General features: G+C 35.0%; 1 protein-coding gene across 1 annotated transcript in view; it reads right to left on the bottom strand.

Moving 5' to 3' along the window:
* The window catches only part of LOC129952276 (uncharacterized), a 54,774-nt gene extending 36,041 nt beyond the window's left edge, over nt 1-18,733 (bottom strand). Inside the window, exon 1 of the mRNA XM_056064789.1 lies at nt 18,575-18,733. The gene's annotated coding sequence lies outside the window, so the exon portion shown is untranslated. The remainder of the gene's footprint in view (nt 1-18,574) is intronic.
* Between the last annotated feature and the right edge of the window lie 693 nt (nt 18,734-19,426).

A 19,426-nucleotide genomic window follows, 5' to 3' on the forward strand; every position in this document is an offset into this window, starting at 1 on the left:
AAAGACCGTTCAAACAAAATTGACTAAATGTTTTGAAATAAAATATAAACACAATAATTTTCTAAAATTTGTACACAAAAAAACATGAAACTAAAGAAAAAACTTATTTAAAAGTTGACGAGCAAATGTCTACATAAAACAAATAACGAGCTGTACCATTTTTTTTACAATATTTTCATCATAATTAATGGAAACGTTTTTGAGAAAAAAAAAAAATTTTTCTTATTATTTTATAAAGGTTGTACCGCCTTTTATGATCTTAAAAATATTTTTGTTACTTCCAAAAAATTTCATGGCGTCTTATAAATCTTAAAGATTCTAAAATTCTTTTTTTTTTTAAATAGTTAAATGCCAATTGATTTAAAAAGTTCTTATCCCAAAACTGTTTTTTTTTCTTCTTAAAATTAGAACTCATTGCTTCATCAATTTCTATAGCATTAGAACTCTCATTAAAATCTCAGTTTTAGTACGAATGTAGATTTATAAGACGCTCGAACTGGAGAGACTGGGATGTTAGAACTCGGTGTAGAAATAATTGTACTTTTTCCAAAGGCTTTACTATGGTTTAAGTTAAATTTTAGACCACAAAACCATTTAATATGCAATAGCAAAATATTTTTAGAAAATATGTAAAAATAAACGGTTTGCCGAGAAGTCATAAATAGGTGAGGGACACGGCAAGATGGTGTTCTATCCCCTCTTGTCTGGAACCTAGTGGTAAATGAAATCCTAACTAGTCTGGGCTCGTAGTGATCGCCTATGCGGACGACGACGTTGCTATAGCAGTTTCAGAAAAGTATCTTAACACCTTAAAAGAACTCTTGCAAAATGCCGTAGACACGTGATATCAACATCTGATATCAGCATTTGCTCAAATAGTCAGACCGCTTTCAAATCTCTGGACTCTGTCTCTACAAACTCTATAATAGTCCATAACTGTAAGGTCATCGATCTTCTCTTATGTAGATGGCACAGTAGTTTAATATTCAGCTTTGTGGGTGCCGGGCCATAGAGACATTCCAGGTAACTGTAAGGTAGATGAACTCGTCAGGAACGTCAGTGAGCTGCACTATCCTACCATGCTTGGCACACATTGACATACCGATCGCTTCTTGTAAATTGTTGCTATTGCAAGACGCTATGAAGAAGGCAAACACAAGGTGAAACAACATCACCACGTGTCAGGTCACAAAAAATATCAGGCCAACACTAGATTTAAAGCGTTCAAGGTGCTTGCTATCTCTAAGCAGATCGCATATAAGCTCGATAATAGGTGTCATAACCGGACACGGTCTAATAGGAAAGCACGCCACACTATATAGGCATATTTTCAAATGACTCTTACAGAAGCTGTATGGACGAGGAAGAGGAGGCAACATATCTACACCTTCTGTGTACATGCCATGTTCTAGCTCAAAACGCAAGAATTACCTAGAAGAATTCTTCTTTAACTATCCAAACGATCTATGTAAATCATATCAGCATATATAGCCTCACACGTTTCGTAAGGGACTCAAACTGTTTCCATTGAGTTTAGTAGGAAGCCTCAAGATTCATGTGGTATCACAATGGGCCATTAAACTGGCCTAAGTGTGTCTGTTTCCATCATGGCCTAACCTAACCTAACATGAATTTCACACCAAAGCGCGATCTAGGTGGCCAATTGACCGGTCCCGAACGTGATGTTAAAGTGTTGTGCGGCATGTGGAAACCACATGGCGTGCAAGTCAAGCTCTTTCATTTTGGGCAAAAAAATTAGGATATCATTTTACGGTAGCGCTCACCATTACAATTCGCATCATCTTTGAAGAAATACGGTCCAATAACGCCACCATCCCATAAACCGCACCAAACTGTGACTTTTTCTGGATGCATTGGTAGCTCTTGCAATGTTTTTGGCTGTTATTGACTCCAAATTCTGCTTATTTACGTACACATTGAGCCAAAAATGAGATTCGTCACTAAACACAATTAAATGGAAGAAAAGCGCGAAGAACTTTCTTAACAGAGCACGCATTTTGATAATACAATTCTATAATTTGCAAGCGTTGTTCGTTTTTTACACTATTAAATTATAGACCAAATTGAAGATGTTTGACATTGAAACAAAACACGAAACGTGTGTCAGCTGTTGAAACCAGTGTTGCCAAAAAGATAATAGCTAAAAAATCACCCTATATGAAATAACCTCTGTTACAGACAGAAAAGTAATTTTGAAAATCTTCTTTTTTGTTACTTTGGTTTAAAAGCTTCTAAAAAATTCGTGAGTAATTCACGTATACAGAATTACAGGAAGAAAAGTCTGGGAAAATTAACTGCTTCACGAACCTAACCAAACCAACTGTGCATCTTCTTCAAACAAGAACAAAAATAAAAACAGTCTCACTTGCTGTATCACTATATCTTACACTTCTCTTGAGATTAAGATCAAATTCGAAACACCTGTGCAGTGTGTAAAGATTTGAAAGTAATCTTTTCGAAAAACATCAAGTTTCTTACGATAACTTAGTTATCTATAATGTTCTAACACTTTATTTCAATAAACAACCTCTGACAATGTTGTATCTTCAAAAGACCATCTTACAACAAATAAATAGAAAAAAAACCTTTCACTTCGATAGTTCATCCTCCTTCGAGGACCAATTGCGTGCAGTTTGCATATTTCAATTTGAAACAACCTTTACAGGTCTCCAGCAACGCTATTAATCTATTAACAAAATACCCCTCCTCTCTATTTGGCCGTTGCACTACACTGCACTGTACTGCACTACACTGCTGTACCGGCACAAGGTAATGGCGCTTTGGTGTATTTTGTTCAATAATATCGAACAATTTATCTTTCTCGCGCTGAATGGAGTAATCGAATCTTCTTAGACTTCTGCCACTTTGGGTTTGTTTGTTTGTTATTTGGACGACACGATGATCACTGGATTCGTGAGGTGTTTCATGTCATGACTGCTGCGCGAATGTCCTCTCCCTCACTCGCTTGATGCCGTATCAAATCAGTGTTTTCAACTTTAAAACAAAAATCTTCCTTTACCGGAATTTTTAAACTGTCTATAAGAACTCGTTCTAAAAACATTTTGCATGCTTATTAGTCATTAAGATACTGCTAAATAAACTTCTGGCGTTTTACGATACCTCTATACAGAGTTTATCATCCTCACACGCAGTTTAAATGCGGTAAAAATGCAAGAAACCGGCTTCACGGTTTCTCTTCCATGCAGAATAAAAAATAACTAAATCCGATTAGAACTGTAATACATAATTCTTGTCCATAAAGTCTTTGGCAACTCAACAAGACAAATCTTAACTAAGACTATGAGCTTACATCATATCGTGTTTTATATCATCGATGATATTCATTTTCGAGAGGTGAATCCTTTGCAAGAAATCACCATCACCAACAGCATCGAGGAGGAATAAAAATCGAAGAACTTAAAATCACAACAAAAACAAAGTGGATGGTAAGAATTCTACAGAAAATTTATTGAAACGCTTCATCTTTGCTGGGTATAGCGTACAATGTTAGCTATTGTATGGTGTCCCTCTACCAGAGGATTCAAGAAGGCTGGTGCTGGATTCAGGTGGTTCATGGGGGGCATGACCCTCTAGCAGACTGGATTTAGTGAACTTGTTCGTTTGTTTTAACTTTCCCATTTCTCAATCGATGAATGGGTGTCTTTTTTTAACGTTATCATATTTTTAAGATGTAATCCAAAGACTTTACAATGTAAGCCCTTAAGACAGGTTGGTTAGATTTTTTAGGGAAGGGGTTGTTTTATTTATTGTTTGAGTCTTGCCAAAGCTTGACCCCTTTTCGCCCAAATTCTGAATCCGCGCCTGAAGCACATCCAACGCATAGTTTTCTCTCCAGATTTTTTCGGGCTTGTTTCGTATGAATTCTGAATGTGGGCTTTAAGCTATAGTACGTATGAATATGTCCAATTCTGATAGGAACGAATTGAACCTCCTTGTACTATTACTATTATTTATGCGTTTTTTGTCTTTGGATGAATTCTATGTTAAGTTTTATTAAGCGGATCGCCACCGAGGCAGGTAGGTAGTACCTTATACTTTATGCAGCGATTCTACATAAAAGTGTTGTGTCGTCGTTGTCTACGTCGTCGGTCGTTGTGCATACCTCCTTGATACTTGCACGGCGGCGGCCTGCGCAAGGGTTTGATGTTCTCCTTTATACAGAATTTCTATATATGGCAATAAATTCCACAAGTGCACTGTAAATGTGGGGCTTTATAAGGATATAACTTTGTCGATGAAAAATTGTTGTCAAACAGACACAATCACATATACCTACACGTACTTTACTCGTCGTCGTATCCTCGCTCTGCAAAAGATGTTGTTGGAATCTGGTTCTGCATTGCATGCCTGGACGAGACTTACCTCGAGTATACGAGGCACAAAGCAATGGCAGAGTTATTATTATTATTATTTCTTATTATTGGTTTAATATGTTGTTAGTTCTGTAGAAACTAGATACCTCTAATGTGTTTTTGTTTTTGTTTTTCTTCTTTTGAAAAAGGATGAAGGAATTTTAAGAGAAACCATTTAAGATAAAGTGTTTATATACTGATTTGTTTTAAGAGTGTAGTTTATAGCTTATGGTCATATTATGACATTTTGACGTTTTTGTCGGAAGAAGACAAAGTCTGTTTGCAATAAAAATTAATGAATGTTTTATGATTTCAAAATCAAAATTAAATGCTTGTTTGGAGTTTTGAAGAATTTGTATGATAATAGGAGTAAAAGATACTATTCGTTTTTTAATAAAAAAAAGGGAAAAAAAACATTTTTAAACTAAAGCTTGTGATGGTTTTAGGTCATAACTTTTTCAAATTAGTTTCCGTTGAAAAAAGGTAAGATTCTTTCAACTTGGTCTAGAAACCTTGAACTTATTTCTTATAGTTATATGTGTACTAGCTGTGCCTGGCGCGCGTTGCTTCGCCAACCATCCATTTTATTGGTTTTGTTTATATCGAAAAAATTGTGACATTACAAAGTTTAGTAGACAGATAAATAGGATGCTTTTCCTAAATGTGAACAATCCACATAAAGCTGTCCATGTGAGAAGCATGGAGTCTCCAAATTTAATCCACACACTTTTAAAGATTGTCCTTGTGCTTCGTTAATAGTGGTTGCGAAAGCGAGTCACACCGAGAACTGTAAAAGTTTGAATTCGAATATCTGTTCGACATCATTGGGATTCTAGGAAACAGTACGTCTTCACCTTTGAACTTTCCAGTCAAAATTGTTGCCTCGACTGCGGAACCAGGATCTCATCATTTTCTCGACTGAGATCCTGGTTCCGTTGCAAAGTCGTTGTGGATTAATGTTTCGAAGAACAATGTTGGGTACTGTTCTGTAAATGACGGCACAGAACTAATGATTTAAGACATGCATTAAGTTCATCAGAGGGTGTTGAACATGGGCAGTATTTGGCAAAATTCACCATACAATAAAAATGAGAGCGCCACCGAAGATCCGTCTGTTTCCTCTTCAATCTCACAGTGTACGATCAAGCGCTTCCAATGCTTTCTTTATAGACATTGTACAATGTACATTCGTCCCAAATGTAATTTGTCACGAAGGAGCTGCGCAATTCCAGAGGATGTGCAATATTGTTTTGTAATCGAAGGGTTGCCAAAATTAGTGAAAAAAGAAAAGCCTTTCATGTAGGTACCACCGGGCGCATCTATGAAAAACAGGCTACCACTTTGTTCTGTAATTGCACGCATATGCTAAAACTTTTATTAATACGAATATCATATTCATCTAACCCATTAAAAATACGTCATCATACTTATATTAATGAAAATCGGTTGAACGGGGCAGAAGTGGCTACTTTTCAGTGCCACCTGGTGGTGATTGGCATCAATGGGCATAGCATACACACCTTCTCCGTTTAAAAATACAAGTGTATACAAATTTTCATAATAAGCGGTCCAGTCATTGACATACTATACTTGGACTGCTAGTAGCCAACTTCACGATGGTTCAACTTTTAATGGACAAAACACAAAGAGGGCTATGCGGAAAAATTGTGTAACATTTATGACACTTGACATTGGAGCTTCTTTCTTTTTTTCAAAATTTTTCAATAAAATAAAAAAAACATGGCATCCTTTGTCTTCAAGAAATTATACTAGATGTCAATACTTTCTATGTCAGAAAAATCTTATCTCAACTGAATAAAAACAGATGTCGCTAAATATTTGATAACTATTTTTTCCACTGTGCCTGGAAGGGCTAGTGTAGTTAGTTTGAAGTTTAACCATTTTTATTCAAATTTTGTATGGAAAATTCACACCCCTAGCAGTCCATATATAGTACATACATGTATTTTTCCACGGAGAAGGTGTGTATGATATGCTCAATGATGCCAATCACCACCAGGTGGCACTGAAAAGTAGCCACTTCTGCCCCGTTCAACCGATTGTCATAAAAATCAGTATAATTAACAGACATTCATTTTTATATATATGACAAAATAAGCTTAAATAAGACAGTCAACATGAGAAACTTGATCTATAAAGCATCGGGAAAGATTTTTTTAAATATAAAAAATGTTTTTCAAATTTGTTTTCTCCTACATAAGACAATGTTAAAGGTAGGTTAGTTTGGTTTAGCTTAAGGAAAAGCTCTGTCTTTTAAACATAAGTTTATCAAAGTGAAACATTAACTTTTCAATCAATCACAAAATGTCACTAGGTTTTAAAATTTCGTGGTTTCAAGTTGGTAGTGCTTGCATCTTTACACCTGTCAAAGTCATCTGTCATTTTGTGTGTCATAATATTAATAGATGAACAAAGCGTGGAAATTATTTAAACTAAATATAAAAGTGGTGAATCAAACGTTTTCATTACGAGCTTTTAATTTGGTGTAATATGGAAAAGAATAAAAAGAGTTACTGATGCTGGAAGACCTGATTTAAAAACTTTACTTCTGCAAAGGATTCATTAGCTTCAAAGCATGCCTAACGAGTTTAATTTAATCACTATCCGTCCTATCCATAAGAATGGTAACCGCCTTTTCTGAGCAAACTCCAAGGGTACAGCCTTTTAAACATCGCCTACAAGATTCTGTCTAACCTATTATGTAAACGCCTGAAGCCACAAATGATGTTATCGGATATTATCAGTGTCCTTAGCACTGGAAAATCTACAATCGACCGAATATTCACCTTACGCTAAATCCTGGAAAAGACCTAAGAATATAACATCGATACGCATTCATCGAGTCTAAAGCAGCCTATGACAGTGTCAACAGTAACGAACTATAACATGCCATGTCGAGTTTTGGTATCTCTGAATTCTCAAAATAGAAAATGGTAGAGACTCGATCGAAACCTTCGAAACCACCAGGGGACCTCGACAAGGTGATGCGCTGTCATGTAGCTGCTTCAATATTGTTCTTAAGAGAGTGGTTCAAAACACTAATGGCATCATCTTTCAAAAATCCATACAATATCAGGCATATGCATATGACTTTGACATTATGGGAAGAACCAAACAAGCAGTTACTGATGCCTTGTGCGGTATCGAGTCTGAAGTGAACAAAATGAAGCGCTAAAATCAAATGCAGAATTACTCTTGCTATACGCTGTTTCTTTTTCGTAAGTAATCAATTGAGGAGTAAGGCTCTATGTACGATGGACCGATTTGTGTCGACAGGCAAAATAATATCTGGCGTAGAAGATAGATCACGAACTATTGGAGATCTACAGGGACTTGCCACTGCTAAAAAAGCTACGTGTTCAACGATTGAGATGGCTATAGCGTATGCAGAGCAAATGAACATCAAAGCTCCAGCCCGTAGGGTATTAAACGCCAAGCATGAATGATCCAGAAGCAGAGTTAGACCTCTTCTCTGGTGGAATGATCAAGTTGAAGTCGACACACGCCGGTCGGCTTGGTATTTGAAACTGGAGACAAGCTAGAGTTTAAGTAAGCTGGCGGGATCGATTACTGAAGACCTAGGAGCACGATGCGCTGTAACGCCAACTAAAGCAAAAATACAGTAAGTAATAATCAATTAATTAATGGTCCAGAATTATATTATTTTAATTTAAAGCTGCCCATACACCATCTAGTCAATTGAATTTGGACGATTTCAAAGTTTAAATAACCCCAAATGACTCATTAAAGTCAAATGAATGATATACAATTTGCTCAACGATCCATTTCAACCCATTGTGAATGGGCCGTTTATTGACAGATAGTTAAAGGTATGAAGTTGGATGCGCTTAAAAAAATCTAAATTTAGATTTTATTCCCAAACATTTTTATGGATTTATTCTCAATATTTATAATTGATATATGCTATGTATTGGCTATCGGTTTTTAGTCTTACGTTTTGTATTTTGTAATAAAGTCGCTGTAAGACACTTTACACTCACTAAGCGCACAAGGTCGTTAATCAAAACCATAACTTAGACTTGTCAAGAACAAGCCTCATGGATGTTAAACAAGAAAACCTAATGGCTTATGAACGGTACATACTTATACACCAATGCCTACTTGACGCAACGCTTTTCCTCACTTCATATATTATATCTATTTCACATCACGTGGAGTCATGGATATTCCACATTTTATGTAACTGTAAGCCGCCATTAAACAAAAGCCTAATTTAAACTTTTAAAATTTATGATTGTTGTCCTCGGTTAACAAATTGATTTATTTCATCTGTAAAACATCTCTCAATTGACTTATTGTTAGTCTTCAAGATAAAAACCAAAACCACAAGCTTTACAATGGATACGAATATAATCTTTGGTTTTGTAAATGAAACAAAAATAAAACGTTATTTTAACGTCAAGTTTTATGTAAATGACACTATGGAGCTTAGTTTTAATCATTGTGCGTTTTTATCTACTTATAAGAAGATTGAACTCTTTTGAAACAGTAAATAATAAATGAATACAAACATTTGTTATTATTAATTTATTGATTGAGATAGATTATTGTACTTTTTTTTTGTACAAACGGAACGGTGTTCTTTTATTTGTTTAGAGAAGAAGAAGATTACAAAAAAGTATCATCAAATCCAAGAACGTTCTAAATGTGTAGAATATTTTTATTTATCGTGCTTGTGTCATCGCATCATTTGGTTGTTCTTCATTTTATTTTTATAGGAATATAAAATTTATGGTTACATGGTGTTATATTAACTCAAGTTCCATATGAAATTAGAAGGAATAACGGCTACTGATCTTATATGATTTTAATGACCTTATGTTGTTATTTGTTATGTTTGTTTTCTTATAAGATTAACATATTTTGTTAACAGGTTAAGATTTTTGTGTCCATAACTAATGAGACTGAATTTAACAGCTTTTTTGATTCTTGTTAAAAGAATTTTAAGAGAAAGGTACAATGCCTTTTCGATGATTAATATAGTTTAGCTGTTGTATTTTGTCTACATTTAAATGTTTATTTTTAAAACTTCTTTAAAATTTAACCAAAAGAAGAACTTTGCGACTGACAAATAGATTTGTATCAATAATTTAAAAAAAATTTGCATTTCTTGTTTTCTGCAGAAAATCAATCTAATTATAGAATCTGCAAAGCTGTATTCACAGTGAAGTGCTTTTATCCGTTTCGAGCATTCAACATAAAACAACTGTATTGCGAGTCACAGAAATGTATTTTTTACAAAAATCATCTTTTAAAATCTTAAAATAATATGAGACAAAATTTGTAAGTAACGGGTTATCCATTTTGCGGTTTCAAAAGTATAGGGCTGATGTTCGACATCTGTCAAACTAAGTTGTTAAACCAATTTTTGTTTTCAGTTAAAAGTTTGACATTAACGAAAATGGATCGCTAAACTATCGTTCAAGGTATACAATTTGTTAAAACCTACTACAAAAATGTCGATTCTGCCACAGCCACATATCGTGCTTTAAGAGGAGATTATGGTTTACATAATCGTCCAACTACGTAAACAATTGGAAAAATTGTTAAAAAATTTGAAAAAAAAGATAACGACAAGATGGTGCCACATGCCACACAGCTCTAGCGAATATATCTTTAATCCAAGACACGTTTCCTGGCTGCGTAATGGATGCAACATGGATAATCCTGTTGTTTTGTATTATAGAATGCGACACGTTCACTGTGAACACACCCTTAAGTAACCATTCTGTATATTCAAAATCAGCAGGTTGAAACATCCCTCGCAAATAATTCTGTTAATTTGAAATCTATGTTATTCATGTTTTATTGGAATTTGAATGTGCTGTTTCGCAGAATCTAACACAGGAATCAACAACGCATTAGTGAATAGTAACATTTCATTACACCGTTAAAATGATGAAAGATTGTTCGTATTAAAGTCCTAAGATTTGTCAAGTTAATCTTTGCTGTTTTTACATTGGTTTATAATTTTTAAATCATTAAAAGGTAAAAAAGATACCAAAAGTGCGACAAGAAATATCCAAAGACTGCATTGCATACCCAAAAATATCTAAAACTAATTTGTACGAACTCGAAGAAAAATCATTTTGCTCAACTTTTGCAGGAAGCTTCAAGCGCAACCAATGCAAAATAGTTTTGAAAAGCTATAAGATGTATATCTTGCCAATTCTTCACAATTGGTGTTAACTTACACCCTAATATACTTAAGGAGCATTTCTTCAAAACCCTCAACCCAATAAACAACGGCCCAATATTACAAAATGCCAGCCCTCTAGTAGAAAATAGCTTTCTAGATAGATGCATGAATTCGGAGGAAGTCGAAGAGGCCATCGCAAAAACAAAGTTGAACAAAGCCCCAAGGGGAAACAGAATACCTATCAGAGTCTTACAGAAGAGGCTTTAATTATGCTGACCTACTCTTTTAATCACATATTTAACTTCAATAATTTATAACAAGGCTTCCGAAAGGCGATTTTGTTTCCCCTACATAAAAGAGGTGGCATAAATTTAGCCGAAAATTAGAGAGGAATTTCCTTCCAGAACTGTTCATTAAAGATTTGTTCATCTGTTCTTTTCACAAGACTTACAACATGGACTGAAAAGGAGAACCTGCTTAGTGATTTTCCGACTGGATTTAGGCAAAATCATTCAACAATCGACCAGATTTTCACTCTAATGAATATTGCGCAATCGTTCCAGGACCAACATAAGAAACTGTATGCTTTTTACGAAGATTTTAAAGCAGCTTTGCTTTTGATTTTATCGATAGAAGGACACTATTTTATAAATTGGCATTGATGGGAATGCCCATAAAGATGCTAAATATTCTAAAACTCTTGTACGCGGATACAAAATCAGCAGTCTTGAATGGAAAGAAACTTTCGGAATGATTTCCAAAAAACATGGAAGTAAAATAGGGGTGTGTTCTAAGTACTCGGACATGACTCAAGGAATAAGTCACATGATTTTGGACCTTGAAGAATACTGCGCAAAATGGAATCTCACGCGTGAATTTGAGTAATTCCAAAATAATGATATTCCGAAAGGCCGGTGGATGGTATGCCCAAAATGAAAAGTGAAAATTTGCTGTTGAAGATATTGAAATCGTCAAGGAGTACGAATATCTCGGCATGAAAATATCATCAAATTTATCTCTGAAAAGTTATATTTCCAACAAGCTTCAGCTAGCTAAACTCGAACTCTACATAGAAATCCTGCATTAATTCGAGTACACTCAAATTAAGTGCAAAGTATAGATTCTTTGAAGCGGCTTCTAAATCAGTTATGTTTTACGCTGCTCAGGTTTGGGGTTACGAACAAAGTGAAGAAGTTGAAAAATTACTTAAATTTTTTCTCAAGAGATTTTTCAAAGTCCCTTCGAACTTTCCAAACTATATGCTTTTATTAGAAACGGGATTGTCGCCATTATTTACTGCAACTTTGAAGCTTCACTTCGATTCTATAATATACCGTCTCACTAGGATTGTTGTAATGCATCTCTTCCAAATCTTTGTCTTACAAAAAGTGTCAACTTTTGGTAAGAAGATACAACCTGGATCTAAATGTTACGTTTGTATATGGATGGTGGGAAAAAGAATTTGTATTAGAGAGGAGTTTGAAGAGCAAGCGTAGTCATAGCTTTATAGACGATATTACTGCAGACTTAATTACGACTTAAATGAATCCAAATATTTTCGGGATGAAAATAGTACCTTCAACATATCAACCATTATTAGAACAAGAGAAGAACTGCTTAACTTGAATTTCAAACCACACAGGGATGATCTTCCTTTATTTTGCACTTTATGTAACCTTGGATCTCGAGTGGATGAATTCCATTTGAAAACCGCTTGCTGCATTCTGTAAGTAAGCTACTAGCTGCAAAGCCAAAATAATAGCAGAAGATTTTAAAAAAAGTTTACCAAAACCAAAAAAACACATGTTGTAAATATTTTATTTAAAACCAAAAATTGTTTCTTTAAAAAAAAACCTATTATTATAAATTGTTTTAGAAAATATTATTTTACTTGCCATCTGAGGTGACGGCCAAGGCCATACCTTAAAAGGATTGTGCGCTAAATAGCTAATGTTAAATATGTAATAAAAATTACTAAGAGAAAAAACTTTCTAATTCCTTTAAGCGTATTTTACATGATGTATAGTTTGATAACAAATTTTCGTCATATGTACTTTATTGATGTTGTTATTTCACTTTTGATCCTGTGATTAAACAACTGTCAAAAATGTCATTTACACAGAACAATACGAGCAATTAGCCATCAAACAAAATCAAAAGGATTAATAATTTGATCTTATAATTGGGAAAAAAAACTCTGAACCTTACAACCTACGATTCCATGAATGTTTTAGTTTGAGAAGAAAACGAATCTTTTGAACACATCCCTGCAAAATGAATTCAAGAAGTCACAACACAACACCAATATTACCACCTAAAAACAGCCTTTATGAAAATAAAAATCATTGGCAGCCATCTTGGTTTGCCTACAAGCTAAAGCGAACAGCTGATTTATAAGTTTGTTCAATGTGAGCGTGAAGTTCGTGCGGAAAACTTATTTTCCTCGACAATACAATTCAAACAAATGGGTTTATGTCTTCTAATAAGTTTATATTACTAAGTATTGAGTTCTATTGATAACTGTTTAACCGTGCTAGCTATAGGTTACCAATAAAACCAGCATGGTGTGTGATTTAATATCACGTATTTCGTCATCTATGTCATTTGACGTGTGTGTCGTAAAAAGAGATTGAAGTTTATATTTAACGAAAGACGGATTTCATTTCAAACAAATAAAGTAAATTTTAAGCTGATTCGAATGATTTACATTTTATTTATAACAAAAGTTATAAAATCTTTCTTGGAAGTAAAAAATATCCAACTGACGCAAGAATAATGTCAGAACAATTTCAAATTTCAGTGACTCAAGATCATTGCAAACGCCCTGCTGAGACATTAATTCTGTAAGCCAAGTGCTAAACTCAAAGCTTTAAAATTAAATTTATTATATCCTTAAAGTCATGTTTCATAGCATTTGATATAATTTTTATGTGTGTAAGTATTTAAGTTGCATAGTTCTAAATTTTAATGACTTCACATCATTTTCGTGTCCTCATAAATTTAATAGCAGTTGTTCTCATTTAACGGTCAATGTTGTTGGTATTATTAAAATCTCCTCTTGCACCGGATTAAATGCGATCTGTTATCGTTTCGCACCTAAGCTCGCAATAAAATCGACCAACAACCTATAATAATTGGCTGCAAGTATGAATCCTAACCTATCATTAATTTGTATATATATTTTTACTGGGTTTACCAGGTCTCCATCGGCTAATAGTCATCGTATCGCATAGCCTCAACGGGCAACGTTAGTGTTGATCTCGCTGATGGCCGCCACCACGTGTCCTCCTTTTGATGTCTCAATTATTCACTTTGTGCGGTGGATCAATTCTTGTTCATTGCAAAGCCATAACTATTTTACGATCTTTTAAAGTCTTTAGAACTTAAGATGCATGTTGACTTGTGCGGCTGTTAGTAGGTATAAGTAAAAGCAAAAAGCAAATACCTAATTTGCACGACTTTTGTGAGCTAACATAACAAACAAATACCCGGACAAGCTGTGAAATGATAGCAATTTATAAATAATGATCAGGAGAATGTTAGCCATTTTAGCGGGAACGACCTTCCCTTTGACAGACAGTAGAGTATCACCATGACAGCAGCGGCTCAACGGCTACACTCTGACTGGTGATAGCTGTCAGCCCACTGGATTCTGTTCTGTCTTGTGTCACACATTGTGCATGGCTGCAAAGTGGCAGGCTTCGGCCGTAGGTATAAGGTTATCACTGTCCTAAGGCATTGACTTGTGAACCAAGCACAGTTAACGAAATTGCAAAGCCCTGTCCCACGTTAAACAGAAACAAAGATACACCGAAGAATGCTTGCAGGTGTTTTCAAATTAATTGCCACATCTTTCTTACTCCAGCAGTGAGCTGGTTTTGCCTAGCCATGGAGCAGGTTCTCTCAAAATGCGTTTGCATTTCGACAAGAGTTCCGATCGGGCTCGATACAGTGGCGGCAATGGCGTCGTCGTCGGTGGGGATCGAATAGCGGTGTGGTGGTCGTTGCTTCAATATATAGATTGCGAAAAGCTGGAAATGCACCAATTTCCGGAACGTCCGCGATCGTCGTCAATGGAAGCTGGGTGAGCACGGGCAAATTTGCGATAATAACTCGAGAAGCACACCACAGACCCTCGTTGCCATAGTTTGATACTGATGAGAGTGGTGTGTGGTGGGTAGATTTGGCACCAGGGGGCAGTGTAGGCTATAGTGAAGATTTTAATTGTAGGTGCTTTTGTGTGGTTGGCTTTCCTTGCGGTGTCCAGCGAGCGTTAAGGCGAACGTTTTTTCTTTATTGTGCAGACTCGTAATGTAATCGCAAGCTATTTAACAACCCAAGAGGCTGAGAGGCCACGTAAACGGTGTAAGCCGATAGAATCAATATAAGATGATTAAGTGTTTGAACTGTCTATAATCGATGCAATGGAATAATAAACGAGATGAGTAGGCGTTTGTTTTAAGTTAAGACTTTAGTGCTGAGGTCAATTGAGGAGGTTGACTGTCAATTTTACGGATTGATAAATTTTATGTGAAGGTACTACTATTTTCTTTATGTATTTTGCTACTGCAATTTTAACATGATCAATGAAAAATAAATTAACAAAAAGAAATCACCATCAAAGAAACCAGAAATGTGCAGACAGAAATATGAAAAGTAATTTGATTTGGAATTTTAGTGACCATGTAATGATGTTGAAATTTTCTAGTAAACTAGATGCGGAAGAAAATTTGTCTTATCGAAAAAAATAGAGGTGGCTGTGATGATGCAATTAATTAATTTTTAGTACTTGTTTGGGTTATTTAACTTTGTTATTATGCAATCAAAGTAGCCAGAAATGCATGTTTCTTTTTCTAAAGAAATTCCTTTGAACAAGTTCCTGTGTTTTTTGATGGCGATCTTTCGAGTTACAACTTTTGTAAAAATGTCAATCTATCTTTGATTTATCACACAACCCTGAAATCATATTACATAATATCATAAAGACTTTAAGATTAAAAAAACAAATTTAAGTTGTAGTTAGGACCTTTCTCTCACAGCGATAACAAGCAAAACACCAACAATTTTGAAATGTTTTTGGGAACCCATCATTCGATTTTAAGAAAGTTCTTTTAATTTTCAGATTTTTAAATTCAACAAAACAAAAAAGTAAGAGGTCCTCCTTCATCTTCAATAAACAAATACTCCTGTGAAGGTAAGACCATAGTCAAGGGTTATGGCAAGGCACAGTTCGCTGTTTTTTAAGAAAAAAATGTCTGATTTTGTCTTCGAAGAGACATTAAGTTTTAACACTTTAAAACTATTTAAAATGTAAAGGTTTTCCTTCAATATGGAATTTGCAAGGTTATCAAAGATATCGAAATGGAAAGTTTCATGAGAAAGGTATGATGCTCCAACGGTATGCCTGACGCATATTTAAATGATAAAACTCTTTGTTGTTAGGAACATCGTTTTTTTTAGTAACAAAATAAACATTCATTGATTTGTCCTATAAAATACTCGTTTTTGTTTAATACCAAAATGAAACTTCTTATTGGAAAATGTGTCCATTGAACATTATATGTATTAAAGAAGTCAGAGCTATGAAAAAGAAAACATAAAATCAGACGTTTCTAAAGCAAAGTAAGCTTCATTAAAGCACACTCTAAAACTGTTGATATAACAAAGAAGAAAACAATCTAGTTTCTGTAAATAAGGATTTATGTCGCAATTGTCTTATAGATTGTAATAATTAGGTGTAGCTTTGCACAGTATAAACCGGACCAGAATAATCAGCAAGCATATGATTTATAATCCAAATCCAAAAGAAAACCAATATCAGGTCAAAAAGCATACTATTTTAGGAATTATATAGAACTTAGCATCACGTATTCAAAAATACGTGATAAAAGATAAAAGTGCAATATAATTGGCTAAACACAATGAGTTGGAACACAACCGCAATAAACATAGATTCAATTTTTATAATACATCACAATTTAAACTAGTTTGCTAACTTGTACGTCCATCATTTTTGACGTTTCAACAACAAGAACAAGTTTAAACAATGTCCAATTAAGCCTTTCCAGATCGTTATTGATGTGTATTTATGTAGAGATCAAAACCTTCTTTAAACTATGAGTATCATGGAAAGCTATGAGTCTTCGAAACACGCGTTCAAAGGTTTAAAACTCAACTCCTGGTGGTTTGTTGACCAACTTCATGGTAAATGAGAGATCATCAAAACCAACATTTGTGGGGACTATAAAAAAACTTGGAACCTGCAACGCACGTGTTTCATTAACGGTCTATAATTTTATTCAGTATTTCACACGAAAGAATCATTCTTCTCTTTAAAAACAAACAAAAATGTCAATTCAGGAAGCAATGCCACACACAGTTCCAACTATGCATAAACCTTGTTTGGATAATTTCCCATCCATATACCTATAACATTTACCTTAACCTAACCAAAGTCAAAAATCACAAACTCCTTGTTTTATTGATTAACATTGAACTCGCCAACATGAGTTCATTACTCATCTGCAGCAAAACTTACAAACTTACAAGTAGTTACAACTTTGGTCATCCTCGTCTAACTCTCGAAAGTCCAAATGTGAGTGTTATGTCTGCTATATTCAATTTCTTTAAATACTAAGTATGTTTATCTAAGATCAACATAACAGTTTATTTACTTGAAGTAAACCCTTAAAAATTTACACAGCAAATAAAAACCGTTGACTTTTTCCATCCATGGTAAAATATATATATATAATATATATGTAGCAACCATAACAACTTGCATCAGCGAGTGTGTCTTTAATGACAGGTTTAAAAATTTAACCAACCAACCAACCTATGCTGGAAGATAAAAACCTGACTGAGACTAAAAACCAAGATCCTTCATGTGCAAATTATTTATCAATTACGGGCCTATATATATGTATCATCTATACTGCTTAGACTAAGGCTAAGACTAGGTCTGGGTTGTGGTCATCATATGGAGATAGACTCTCTGTCCATAGTCCAGGCTGCATTCCTTTTAAATGCCCCTTAGGCAGAAATTTCTTATACTAAAAATGACATACAAGCCACTTATCCGTTGGATTCAAATGAACCACTCATTAGCGGACTCATGTCGAACACACGCCAACTTACTTATGTACTTCTTTATGTTAGGGGAAGGAAAATGAAATAAAAAGGTAGAAAAAATGAAGATAAGCCTCAGCGTAACCGTCACTTAACCATGTTGGAGAATCCATCCCAGGAATAACATTTAATGCCTAACACCATAAGAAGTCAACCAACATAATCTGTGTGTGCAACCAATTACCATGGCTTGAAATACTGGCTGCAGTGTTGCTGCTGATGATGATGCTGATGCTGATGCTGATGTTGATGCTGATGGAAGAGGAAACAACTTCTGTGTTGCTCCATCATCGTCATCATCATCATCATCATCATCGTCATAGGCAAAGCTATTTCCATCACGTTTGTATGGAGGGAATATCATTTCCCTTCCGTTGGTAATCAATCTGTCTATCTTAACACCATCTGAATGTGCTGGAGAACTTGTGCGTCTCCGTCCATCGTGTTGTCAGGCAAGTCGCGCGGTCCTAAAGCATTCCGCTCACGTAACTTAAATGCTAATGCTGTCGCAGTCAAACAATGAACCCCAACAAGGTCCCTCATCGTCATCATCTATAGAGCCTTGACTTGGACCTAAAAGATGATGATTCCAATGGAATCTTGTGCAAAGAGATCATTTCATGGATGCGCATCACACATCGCGTATCATCATCGATCGTAGTTGCATCGTCGCATCATCGCATGATTGCATCGCTGCAAATTTGATTTTGTTTTGAGTTAAATTAACAATGTGCACCTGTGTTCTTGTTGTTCATCTAGTGACCGCTATAACCAATTATTTTCTAACCGAACTTACTGCGCATATACACCTTTCGGGCGGTCTAGAGCACATATATGGTCAATAAAATGAAACGTCTTTTTCATCACTTACCCGTCGTCGGCGAGTCGGTCGTTCAGTTGATCGTAGAAGTTCTTCTATTCCCTGCTCTCGCTAATAATGGTTTTGTTTTTGTTAAGGCTCTTCTGGACTTGGTCCACAGCGTATTGCATTATATTACGCGTGTTTGAACGTGACGATATTTAATTGCTATTGGATCTGAAAAGGAAAACATAAACAGTCATAGAGAGATGAAGTTCCATAGAATTCACAATCGCATTCGTATACGCAATTGAATGAAATTAATTAAAATAATAAAGATAAAACCTATGTATGGTGTGGTTCTTTGATCAAATACAGTATTTATGCCCTAACATGGTTATGACAGGGTTTTTCCTATGGACCGTAACTATGGTACCGTTTTTTTTTTGTGTTGGGTTTGTTTTATCCTAGTGGAGAAACGGTTTTCTTAGGAAACTCATGTATCATTTTAAATTCTATAATCGGAATCCAATCATTATAACGACATGAAGAAGAACACTCAAGGGTTTTATAAAGATAGGATAGAAATGTGATGATGATGGCACGTTCCCATGCCTTAATCGAAAGAAAGAAGTTGTGGGAGCAATTGAAATTCTATAAAGGTTTTTCTTTGAGATGAAGATTTATAGCCCACCATTTAAAGGAAATGGCGCCGTTTCTTTTTTTTTTAAAGACACTTCCACGTTTAATATAGGTGGTAACATGGACACATGGCACGTGTTTTGATTTCCTGACAAATGATTATGATTATTCGTGTGTCAAGGCAAGTATCGGTAATGATGCGGAAATGTTCAATAGAAATCTATAATTTTATCCTTATGCAGAAAATGTATTAACTTATTTGGAAAGTGCGTATAACTGTCA

This window comes from Eupeodes corollae, chromosome 3, assembly GCF_945859685.1.
Source record: "Eupeodes corollae chromosome 3, idEupCoro1.1, whole genome shotgun sequence".
In the NCBI taxonomy this organism is placed as follows: Eukaryota; Metazoa; Arthropoda; class Insecta; order Diptera; family Syrphidae; genus Eupeodes; species Eupeodes corollae.